Here is a 13,054-nt window from a genome sequence, read left to right on the forward strand (position 1 = left end):
GAGGAAATAAAAGGCGCATCAGCTGCCTCACTTCCAGGTGGGCAACTCAATCGCGTCATGAGGGGAGGGAGGAAGGTGTGAATGAAAGGAGAGAAAGAGATGCCTTGGTGGAGGGCTCAGGAATAATTTCGACCACCTGGGGATCTTTAACGTGCACTGAAATCGCATAATGCACGGGCGCCTTTTTGCATTTCGCCTCCATCAAGACGGTGTCGCCATGTGGCTGGGTTTGAACCCGGGTGCTCGGCTCAGTAGCCGAGCACGCTAACCACTGAGCCAGGACTTAGATTCTGCTATTCAAAAGTGCCCCACGAGGGCAGCAGTTAAAGTTCATGTTATCAAAATAATTTTAATAACTTTTAATATTACTATCTCAGGGCAATAAACGAGTGTTTCCTAGTCGCTGCCAGAGTACCCAGCTCAACTGCAGGAAGCTAGCACAACCTGCTTTTCTTTGATGCGTTAGCATTAAAACAGTGCTGCGAACGAAAACCCGTCTGTCGGCTTGTGTACGACGTCACTGAAAGAGGAGAGGAGGCGGCGCGCGCTGCAATGCAGCCGCTCAAGTTGTCGGTCGGCTGACGTGGCTCTTCCATGGCGTTGATCCACGGACAGACATGTGTCGCGCGTTGCGTTTTCTGCGCTGTAAAACTAATTCCAATGCGTTAATGTTGCATGAATCCCGTTGATAGCACTTCGCTTCTATAAATTTCGTGGAATTAAAATGAAACATGGGATATATTGCAGTGGTCTAGCAAAGGCCAGTGGAGGGGGTCAGTTGAGGGAAAGGGGCATACATGCGCATTAGCCCAGGGCCCCCATTTTTCTTAATCCGGCCCTGATGACGACTTCCGGGTTCATAAACATGCGGCCGTTTCAGAGGCCCCAAGCAAAAGAAATATGAAATGCCAAAAGGTAGCGACAATCGTGCTTCTCGCCATTGTCAAGACAAGCCAAGACAAGCCGGCGTTTCTTTGGGTGCGTTCCAATTCTCTAGGGAAGTGTCTCCTGCGACCCGGTCGAAATAACGCAAGCGTTATTTCCACCCGTGACGTCGCATCCGGTTTGAAAAATGACGCCACGTCCGGCCATTTTTTTTGTTGTTTTTGTCATGTTTGAGCCGAGCTACAGCCGAGCGAGCCGAGCCGAGCATTGCTTGCAGTAGGAGAATGGCCGGACGGTGGGAGGTACGCGCGCTCGTTTTGCCCGTGAGCAATTTCTCTGTTCTTCCTGTCTTTTGGTATGTATTGTATGTATTGAGTGATTGCCCGTTATATGGCATTCGGCATTTCATTTTGAACTTCCTTGCGCCCGAATATTTTGTGTTTGCAGATCACCCAGGACTAGCACTGAGCCCGCTTGCTCGGCAGTGGACACAAAGGCCCTAAAGGTGAGACTCGTCTGTTTTATCCTGAGTTCTGCTGAAAAGCTCAGTGCAGTTCGACAGAAGAGAATATGCGCTGAGTAAGTTTTTGTACCTTTTGTCAGCCCGGCCCAACGTAACTTTTGGTCATGTAAAACACGCATGGTTAGCGTGCGCCCGAAAAAAAAGGCGGGAAACTTTTGACAACAGCCCGGTTGAACTAACCGTTTATGCGATGAGTTTTGTGCGCGGTCCGATTTTTTGTGCCCCCGCTAATAGGAAAGTGTTTAGGTTACTGATTTAATGGTTCATTTTACAGTTGTGTTGCTGTTTATCCATACGAGCCGCTTTCCGAAACAGGGGCACTAATTGCGGCGAGATAAGCGATTACGCTTTGGTGTCTGCAGCGCGTAAACATGTTCTTTTAAATTTATTTTTATTTCAGAAAACAGCTGAAAAACCGAAATGCATTTTACTTGTAGGCACGGACCTTCCCGATTCCTGCATCGAGTCCGGCGTTCTCTTGCTGGCGCAGAGGCTGAACAAAATGGGATAGAATGCGGAAGCAGCAAAGGCTTTAAGGCGCCACTAGGTGAGCTCTCCACCTCCTGTGAATTTTAAAACTAGTGCTGTGCCACCTGCACTGAGTTTCGGTATTACACGGGGAAGGTGCTTGGACCCACGTAGCTAACTAGCATGGAGCGCATGAGGCAACTGGAAAAGCAAGCTTTCTTTTAAGGCCTCTAAGCTTAAGAGCTTATTACAGGTGATACTGCAAAGAGGCCTTAAGAAGGGGAACATTGTGGACAAAGTGCTTGATGTCCTTTGATATTTTGGAAGCTTGTGAGGTGCATAAAGCTCACAAGGCACTGTTGCAGTGTGTGACAGGTCATTGTGGTTATGATGATTATGTGGCCATTTGCTTTGCACGGGTGAGTGGCAGTTTTTTGCCCTGGCTGTCAAGTAGAAAGAAAAAACAAAGAAAACGTGGGAACATTAACTCTTAATATGGCTTTCACCTGCAGACCCCAGGTGAACAAAGCCTGCCCGTATAGTGAACAAAGCAACTCGACTGTTATGGATCTAGCAAATTATAATTTTGAAAGTGGGCCTCCTGCTGTGAAACCGGGAACGTTTGTGCCCCTAGAGACAAGCAGAGGCGAAAAGCCATAGGCGAATGTAGGTAGGACAGGTAGCTGAACGAGGGAGTAGTTCCCATATTTGAAGCACACATGGAAAGACAAGGACGAGGCGTTGTTTATGTTGTTCCTTCTATGTTTGTCTCTTTTTTTTTTTTCCCCACAAGTTAAAAGTCGATATTTGTTGTAGTTTCACTTTTTGAGGCAGCCAAAAGATGGAGCTCAGGGATGACTCACACAGCATTAGTGTTTTCGTTTCGTTCCTACTGTTTTGTGTACTTGCACCTCTTCACCTCAAATGCGGCATTGTCATGATCTTACGTGGCGCTATGCTGATAAACGATGTGTGCGGCGCACCTATGGGTGTGTGGCATTCAGGTTCAAGCACCAACGTAGGGCTTCCAGTGCAGCAGGAATTATAAGAGGAAAAAAAGCCTCAAGGATGTGGATGGGCAGTTTAGCTCTTCAGTTTGCTTTTTGTGAAAAATTCTGTGGCAGGAGGTTACATGTCAGCCCACCCCTTATATAATGCTGCCTTCGGCCCGTTGAGGTACAGATAAACTGATAAATAAACAACAAAAAGTAATTTCTGTTCAAACAATATAATTTGCAGCTTTGGTGGAGGATTTTCTGTGGCCCCTTCAGGGAGTGTTTACCCAGAAATTCCTTAATGCCTCTTGGTCCGAAGAACCAAACAGTAATCAATTTACCTCATGCCTCTTGATGAGGGAATCTGAGAGGTCGAAATCATAATTTACCATAGCTGTGAACAGTAATGGCTGGGTGTATCGCCGGAGAGAACCGAGGTCATCTACTGGACTGAGGGGTAAGAATTTCGGGTTGGTTAAAGCACAGATGGCTTAACATCATATCGCCAGACCTTGCACTGTTGGCGTGTGTGATTGTTGCGGTGTGTGTGGCTGGTGAGCTGTCAACTTGGGTGTGACAAAAGTTGTAAGCTCAGCCAGAAATGCCTGTGCTGTTTGAGCTCTGGGCAAGAGCTTTGAGCGAGGCCACTGCACTGTGTCCCTGTTGTACATTTGCCTTTTGTGGTGCTCCAACTTCCTCCTTCCCCCACCTTTGCTCGGAATGTCGCCATGGGACTGAGAGAAAGTGGTGTGATGTAATTAGAGCAGTGGCATGGCCATAAGATCCATCCGCACAGTACCACTTATAGGTTGTTTGCTGGTTTGGCACCGCGGTCAGGATTGAGGTGTACGTTGTTGGGCTAGTCGGTCAATCCTGGTAAATACAAGGGGGGGGGGGGTACTGCACACAAAAAGACATGGACAAGAACATTGTTGTGTTATCTTCTTGTCCATACTGCGCTTGTTGTGTTATCTTCTTGTCCATGTCTTTTTGTGCACAGTACCCCCCCCCCCCCTTGTATTTACCAGGATTGAGGTGAGTTGTGAGTGGGCCACTGTGGAAAATGACATTAGAGCAGCAGCAAACATGGCACCAATGGTGGAGAGCAAACTTTGATGTCTGTGTTGCCATTGTTGTCAAAGTTATTTGTGAGGCCATCAAGGGCAGCACCTGTTCTGAATGCATCGCATAGCAGTAGATCAGAACTTCACTTTTACACTTGGGTCATGGGCCTCACTGCAGGAGGTGTATCAGTCAGTTCAGATTTCACGTTGAGACGCATCAAATTCAGCAACCTTACTACTCATAAGTACAGTGAAACCTCATTAAGGCGTACCTCGTAGCACTGCAGAAAAACTATGTGCAAAGCGGCAATATGCCCAAACTGAAAGCGGCCTGAATATATCCACTTACCTGGTAAATAATGATTCCTGATCAATTTTTTAAAATGTGCACATGAAACCTTTTAACTGCATAGCTACCGTTCAGCCTCGAATGCGGCTTGAGCAGGGTATGTAATCCGAAGGCAAAATAACCGCTGGTCCTTAAGGGTCCTTAAAGAAGGCTAGCATAGCAGGGGGCGGCAGAAAGGTACGTGGGTGGATGAGATTAAGCAGTTTGCCGGGATACGGCGGCCACAGCTGGCGAAGGACAGGGTTAATTGGAGAGACGTGGGAGAGGCCTTTGCCCTGCAGTGGGCGTAGTCAGGCTGATGATGATGATGACACTGCCATCCTGCTGCAGAACATCTGCAAAGAGCCCTTCACAGGCAGCGTGGCTGTCAGTACTGAGAGCTTCGCCCTGATGCGAGACACACTGCAGCTTATTTAATTTGGGAAGCACGCTATCCATGATAGCGTTGGCAATATGAGAACGCAATGAGATGGGGCTGGACCACAGCTGCACAGTGGCGCAGATCAGCCGGCAACGCAGCAATGATAGGTGCGGCGCATTGGAGGAAAACTGAAATCTGCTGCAGAAAGGCCAAGTCATGTGACAGCGATAAGCAGTAGCTATAGCAGTGGCACATCTGCATGGCTAGGGTCGTGGCTGCTCGTACACCTGCACCCGCAAACAGGTTAGTGACGAGCCTCGGGTGTGGTGGGGACAGGCTGGCACCCCCCTTTCCTTACAATGGGAGGGAAGAGTTCTCTCTTTCCAGATGCGTCAAGCAGCTGCAAGTAGGCTAGGCATGTCAGCAACATGTCTTATTATTAGGGGTGTGCGAATATCAAATTTTTCGAATACGAATCGAATATGAATACTTAGTTCCGAATATCGAATCGAATATCGAATAATCAAGGACAGACGCATTTAATCACTACAAAACATTTATTTGGGCACCCAAGAACATCACAGTTCAGCTATCGATGATGAAATGAACACAAAAGGTGTGTGTGGGTGCACAAAAACTATCAAAGTCTCGAACAAAATTCTTAGAAGAGTGGAAATATCAGAGAAGATGGCTAGTACACAGCATTGATTAAGGCTAGCTTGCCATCAGTACAAAAGCGTGTTGCTGGGATGACGTAAAAGGTTGTCGTGAAGGAAAACCAGCTGCACCACATGGTCTGGCAAAAGTAGTTCCCTTCTAGCTGAAACGACTCCTCCAGCCACAGAAAATGCCCTCTCACTTGGCACTAACCTGGCACGTATTTGCGAGGTACTTCGTGCACAGCTCTGACTATACCAGCTTCGCAGGTATAGCCACAAAAAAGCTCACCAGCGCAGTCAGCTGCGGCATGGCCCTTGGAGGAAGAAAGAATTTTCCTTCCGTGTAGGCGCCGCCATGTTGTTATGTATCTGTCGATAGGGCTTACAGACCGAAATGAACGCCGGTACTCACAATGAATATTCGGCTAGATACGAATATTCGCGTCGGGTCAAATATTCGAAAATTTCGAATATTCGCACACCCCTACTTATTATGTCAGTGTGGCGTATGCATTAAAGCACTCATGAACTTTCCTTTTAAATCATATGCATTTTAAAAAAAACTGTGCAGCCAGTATTTTTTTAAACTTTGGCACATCCGTATCTTTACCTTCTCTCAGTATTGGTCACCTGCTAGAAAACTGGAAATCTGCTCCTAACAGAATTTTGGCTTGCTACAAAGACTGCTCCAAAATGCTCGTGGCCATTCCCTCCTCTCCACATGCTGTGTGGTGTGTAATATTCATTTTTCCCATGGGCATTGTCACATATGGCAAGCTGGGTGGTGTATCATTGTTTGCGTAAGAACTTAAGGGCACTGAGAAATTCCCTAGGCAGCCGCTTGGCCACCCACTGATTTCAAGGTGATTGCACTCTGCTTTTCAATGAATGCTAAATCTTGACGCGATGGTGTCTGCAAATTTTTTTGCCACCTTCCCTTTTTTTTTTTTTGTCTCCTTCATTTATTATTTTTTTCTTGGATGTTGCAAGTGCTGTTTTTTGCACGAAGCTTGAATTAGGAGCTTCAAAAAATTTGATTGCTGGTCTGCACACGATTGTCTCCATGTCCAGGTTTTGCACTATTTCGTAATCCCTGGCATTTATTGGCACTTTCACTTCATTAAAAATTGTGTGTGTGTATGCTGGCACAAATTTTGGAAAGCTCCTTTTTTTCTAGCGCTTGCAAGTTCTTTCCATATTTTCGTTTTTCATGGGGCTGGAGCTTCATGGCACATCCAGTCCATCAACTATTCTTTGGCGTTTCCAGATACTTTGTCCCATTGCATTTGTGTAGTGTGGAGGAGCCGCCGCTGCTCTTAAGATGCTCCGTCTCCTTGCTTTTTTTCATAGCCTTCTCCGCAGTGCTCAGGTGCATTTGGGCAAAGTATCGAAAAATGATGACTAGCTTGGCTGGCATTTCCTCTTGGTCTCTGAATGCACCATGCCGTCAGAATTTGACGAAATTATGGACATGTACACCAGGGAATCGTTCCACAAAGTTATCCAGGATTTATATTGTGAAGAAAAATAGCGTAACACGCATAATTTTTGGGTTTGTTATACGGCACATTACACGAACCAAGAACAGAATAGCAAGGTTCTACTATATTTCTCTGAAGGGCTGTGATGGCTTTACAGGGTGTTTAGCAACCTTGAATCATCAGGGGAATTTTCTTTACCTGGAAAAATGAGTGAATTGTGAGGGATACGGTCAAGAGAGTGGCCAAGTTGGAAAAAAGGACTGACTGAAATTAACGCAGTGGTCTGCCACAAGTTTCAACGGTACTGCGAGTGCCCAGCACACGGTCTGTTCACATTGGCGTGGCATATTTTTGCTTCTAACATGTATGAGGCATGGCAGCCTGTCTGTTTTGGGTGTCTTTTTCTTGTCGTCCATGATGTGAGCATTGTATATACTGGTTCATTCTGTACAGGTTCCCGGACTCGACAGTTAATTTGGGCTAGTGCATATGGATAGACATAGCTGCATTCAAAAGTATTTTCTGTGGAATAAGCCGTAGTCATAGCAATGTAAAGAATTCATGCACTTTCAGTGTACTCGTGCGAGGAGCCATGCCACCCTAGCGTGGCATCAAAATCAAACTGAAAATCTTGCTCTCAGGCATCGTCAATCTTGTAGGCCATTGCAGAAACAAACAGGCTAGTTTCTCTGTGGTTCGAGCTGTGATAAGGTCATAGGAAGCTGATATTTTTTATGGAAATCTCTTGGTGCTTCTCCCATGGCATTGCTGCTGTCGAAAGGGATGCCAGTGTGAGCATAGGGCGCCTTCATTCGAAAGGCAGGAAACGGCAGTACTTTTCACTGATGGAAAAACCATCCTTTGAAAGCCTGAAATAATCTCTGGCAGTACAATGAGCAGTTTATGAATCCCCTGAAAGCATGCGGAGTGTTTTGTTTAGATAATTTTCCAGCATTTTCTCAAAGTGGTGCTCTTTGTTTCTTCTGTAAAAGCACATATGACCACCACTCTTATGAACCATTAAAAGAGAGCAGGAACTTGTGAGCATAATTTTAAGAAACTTCCAAATCTAAGAGCCCAGATCACTGAGGCACTTTTCGTCTGGTGAGAAGGAAAACAGCTGCCGAAATTGCTGCACAGATTTTGAATTGAAATGTGCCAGCATTTGTGGGCCCGTTATGGCTAGGGATTCCAGTGTGGTTAAACCCATACACAAGAGTTCAGTGGGCCATGTCCCGTCAAGAATGATGCATCTGGGACAGCATTTCACGGTTGGACCTGTCTCTAGGTGTCACGAGGCAGCGTGGAAGACAGTCTTGTTAAAGCTCTCACTCACGTTGTAGCTTAAGCTGCTGTTCATTGATTTTTTGTGTAATCTTTTGTTTCTCAGCAGTGTGCCACATCACGTCATACGCCTTTTCAGTGCGAACTGTGGCAAGAGCACCTCCACTTGCCAGCTTGCAAATTCAAGCTGTCAGGTTTTTCCCTGCACACAGTTATGCTTTAGGCAAATTTTACCATTCTACATGATTTCCCCTCATTCATTGAGATACTCAGTAAGCATTAGGATGTGATAAATTATGAGAAGTAAAATATTGATGTGGAATAGTCAGTTTTATTGCTGCATTTTGAGGAAACATGTTTGTATTGTAATTTTAACTATCTGTATTGATATCTGAACTACTCTAGAATATTCAGTTGTATTTGCTGTGAATTTTATTACTATTGTCTGCTTCAAATGAAAAATTTGATGTTGACACGCACTTGGTAGAGAACATCAAATGCTGGGAAGAATAAAGAAAAGGGTAGCCACCTATAATAAAGAGATGGACTTCGTAAAAGGAGCTTTCTCAAACAGGGGAAGCAAATCTCTTGCAATGCAGCTTTTGCGGCTTCATTAATTTTTTTCTGTGAATTGATCATGTATACTGTCCATTATTATCGCCACTATGTTTCTCGCTTCGGCCGTCGGGAATTCAAAATTAGTAGCTTGCTGGACGCCCAGTTTTAATTTTCTTTGTTGAATGCTTCAGCTCGCCTAGATAGCATATTTAACTCGGGAATGCATTTAACGGCTACATATTAGTCTTTTTGTCTGCAGATTTTTGTTATTCCGTCCACACCGCAAGGAAACTCGACTATGTAAAGCACGCAAAAAGATATTTGTTTGAGTGGGATTAGATTCTTCTTTTATGTGCAATGTGGATAGCAGCAATGCACTGCACTGTGAGCATTTCATCAAATGCAAGCAGATGCCGCTTTCAGTTGGCATCTAGATCACAAAGGCTTATCCAAGCTGCAACGGGAACAGCAACATTGCTGAAAACTAGCTCTAATTTCATACGCAGCAAAGCACAAGGAAAGCAAATATTTATTTTAAAAATACATTGTACAAAACAAATTTTATCTGCTTATGAATGCACAATATACTCGTGAGATCACCAAAAAGACTCCCAGAAATTGTTGCACCCTTTTATCCTTTTGGAATGGGCGGAGTGTTCCAAAGCTAAATACAACGCTGAAATCGCGTATTCAGACTTGAGATCGTCCCAAGTGAGCCGCTTGGTTTCGGAACTCGACGTTGCCCCTCACCCGCTTTGCTTTGCTAAGCATGTCATAGTACCGGCCGGCAATTCAAAATGCCCTGCTAAGCACAGCATGTGTACGAGAGCAGACGACGCCGCAGTCCCTTTGTCTACTTTTGGAGCCCGCGTGACCAGGGTTGCTGCTCTTCCTTGGGAGTGACGTCATAACACACCCCGGCGCTCAGAAAGCGAAACCGCTCAGTATAAGTAACACGGTAATAAATTATTTATAGTGCATATATGAATCGTGCAGCATGTGTCATGTATATGTGCCCTGGGGCAATGCAATATTTGAAACAAAGACGCCAACCAAAATTTTGGTGTCCCCCCCCCCCCCCCCCCCCATTTTAAGGTTTTGGGTTTAGCATATGGAGCTTTTGACCTCCTGTGTGCCAGCGTCGGAAGCCGCAAAAGGAAATGCGTCAGTGTTGTGGACTGGCGAAGCTTAACTGCCAAGATTTGAAACCTGATAATTTGATTCTCTTAATTAGTACTGGTCTGACCCAGTGAAACCCTTTTGTTGTTTGTCTTGACTATTTTCATTCTCTCTTGAGCTTTGTGCACACTTCTTTTTGTGTGTGGTTCTTCCAGCACATCTTCAACAATGTTGCTTTTATCCTTTTTTGAAGATCTTTCAAATGTCCATGCACAAGGCCACTAAGGAGTGCGTAGGCTGCTGCGATAGTCTGTTGGCAGATGTTTAACAGTACCTTTTGCTGGGCTAGTTGGTGTGACATTGTGTTCAGGAAATTAAAAACAGCGCTAAATTGTACACAAACCACACAGAAAGACAGCAGCGCCCGTCCTGTCCATCTTTCTGTGTGGTTTGTGTAGAATTTAGCGCTCTTTTTACTTTCCTGAACACAATTGGGAGATGTCCTTATCTTTTTCTCTCTTGCATGCATTCATTTTTTTTTTGTGCATTTGTTTGTGGGTTTCTCTTAGTGGTTTTTTAGTTGCATTTTACTTTTCTGAGCTTGCCCACTTTTGTTTTCTCTTTTCATGGCATCCAACCCTGCATATGGCTGACACTAGGGGAGGGACTGCAGCAACCGACCTTGCATGACGCAGCATTCTCTGGTCCAAGGCACCTATTCATCGTTCCAGGCTACTGGCTCAAGAACGTGCTCACAAGTCTGCACCTTGGCCTACAAGCAGAATGACAATATACCCATTGCTGCCAGAACTGCTGTGCCAAATAAAGTATTCCTACCAACATGCCTTGTCGGTGATTAATGAAGCATATGAATAGATTACTAACAACGTGGCTGGCCCTATAGAAAAATCATGTTTCAAAACAGTCGGTTGAGACCATAGCCAGCCTCCACATTGTTTCCTCTGCAGAGCCGCATATTGCCTTTCTGTTCATGCCCCTGCAGCAGAAAATGCTGCACAAAGTTAATGAGGAAAAGAAATTTCACTGACAAGCTGCTCTGAGACTACTGCTAGAAGGGTACTGAAGCCCAGTGAAAATGTAGATCAGGTAATGAATATTCGTGGGCGCTGCACATGTACTTTCAATGCATAGGAGGGACCATCCCTTGATGTGGGATGCTTCTGCCTATACCACCACCTCATACAGCACTGACAGTGCTAGGAAATAGTGCTGAATATTGTAATCTGGGTGCTTTTAACTGAATGGTCTTTGTAGGTATTTCAAAAAGGCTAGGCAACCATCCTAGCACTACTGGGGTTCCAACCCACTGCAAATGAGGCAGATTCTGTAGCGCTTGGCTCTCGCTGGCAGTTAGTGAAATTGGTATCTCCCGAAACTGCACTCTGAAAGAGCATAAAGAAAACTCTTCCACGGTAATTCATGCCATGCAACACGACCTGGAAAAGATAACATGGCTAGTTCATTGTTTTCAGGTTCAAGACATCTGCCAATTTCAATACGGTAGCTTCAGTCTGTTGCAAACTACATTTCTCTTGAAGACACTTTTTGAGCAGGAATTGGGTTTCGCCCAGTTTTCATGACGATGCTTTGGGTGCACAAACTGGGTAATGTTGGTCTTTACCTGTTAACAAAGGGCCCTAAATGATTAAAACGATATTTGGCAAATTCGATTTACTGTCTTCTCTTACCATTTCTGACCTATCTTTCCTCAAACAGAACAGTGCCTTATTGAATTTGCATCACTTGTTAATGTCAGATTTAATTTTTTTCTTGCTCTAACCTTGCTTAGCTGTTAAGGGCCATTATTGCCCGAGAGGTATGTAGGGTGTGTACTGTACACACACAAAAATCGCTTCATTCAAATCTGCGCTATTTACAGAAAGGTACTTCGGTCCCGTCAAAATCTCGTATTTCAGTGCGACAAAACTGCCGGTAGTACACGCTTATTCAACGGCCGTACAGCTTACCTGTCCTGACCGATGATGAAGCATGGCAATGCAGCGTGCTGCACGTGGCCATCGTGCTTTCGACAGCCCCCGGACCGACAGTCTATGAAGGGTCATTACATGCACTATGCGCGCGTTGCTTGGTGTGGGTTGTGGTCTTTGCGGCTGCTTCACTATAGTTCTTTTTTTTTTTTTTCCTGTACTCCTGTCACGACGTGGGGCCAGTTTATTTTAGAACATGTGAGGCCGATCGAGTGGCATCTATGAGGCGCCGCTAATGCTGCCAGTGCTGATGAACGGTCGCATAAGAATGACAAGACCAGTGAATGCATTAAACCCTCTGGTCGGGCTCTCTTTATTCCGAACTCTATTTTCGGTCCCCTTACCTTTAATTTCAAATCGGCATGATTTGAACAAATTTTCAGTCCCTTAACAGTTTGAAGTATTGAGACTTCGAGATATGCCCGACCATTGGCGCGTGGCGTTGCAACGATATATATCCTTTTCATGGCGCGCGCACAATTTGGCTCTAAACGTGATGGTCCTTGCCTTCATCTTCAAAAGTCTTGGCGCAAATCTCAAAAGTTTACTCGCAACAAACATAAATATAAGACTGCTCAAAGAGAGCAGCACGCGGGTACAAAACCACCGTGCCGCACACACGTGTCCACTCTTGGCACCCTCAGTTCGAATAGAATTTGACCAAAAGTTTGAGCTAAGAAAGCGAGCACGAAACAACGAGAGTTCTCCGTGAGTGCGTGTGTTTGAGGAAGGGTCGTGCTCAATAGGTTTTGCCACTAAAAGCACTGATCGTGGTGCTTGCGTGCGGTACAGCGAAACGGTGATATCGATACGAGATGGAAGTACGCGTTATATGTTGTTCCGCAGCTGGCGCTTCTATAGTCCTCACAATGAAAAGTGGAAGGATTGATTTTTTTTTTCCTGCAAAACAAACCTCGAGTAGAACCCCGCTGTTACGTTCGCGGTTGCTGCGTTTTACCAGTGCTACGTTTTCATGAGCCAGTCCAGCTGCCATAGATCGAAACCCATGTATACGTAATTGAAACTCGATCGCCTGTATCTGTTACATAATGCAATTGTTGCATTATTTCCGCATCGCATGCCGCGGAAGTCGCCTCGCGGTGATAGTTTACACCGTTCCGGCATTTGTTCAATGCGTGTGCAATGTCAGTGCCGGGTAGAAAAAGCTCTATCGGCGCTTGTCCGCCGCTGTGTTAGGCGACTTCTGGCGGGAAGCCCCCACGACAAAGTGAGCGCGCTTACTGAATAGGTGATTTTTGGTGCGGCTGTTGGCACAGTTACATCGCCGCTGTGATGCCA

General features: G+C 45.4%; 1 long non-coding RNA gene across 1 annotated transcript; it reads left to right on the plus strand.

Annotated features, from left to right (window-relative positions):
- The first annotated feature begins 1,046 nt into the window (after nucleotides 1–1,046).
- Nucleotides 1,047–10,586, plus strand: LOC149331434 (uncharacterized). Its single transcript, XR_016285048.1, has 4 exons — nucleotides 1,047–1,240; nucleotides 1,333–1,390; nucleotides 1,846–1,955; nucleotides 10,406–10,586. It is a non-coding gene; the product is annotated as an uncharacterized LOC149331434 (long non-coding RNA).
- The last annotated feature ends 2,468 nt before the right edge of the window (nucleotides 10,587–13,054 follow it).

The sequence above is a fragment of the Amblyomma mixtum genome, chromosome 8 (assembly GCF_055824585.1).
Source record: "Amblyomma mixtum isolate Tamu chromosome 8, ASM5582458v1, whole genome shotgun sequence".
NCBI classification, from domain to species: Eukaryota; Metazoa; Arthropoda; class Arachnida; order Ixodida; family Ixodidae; genus Amblyomma; species Amblyomma mixtum.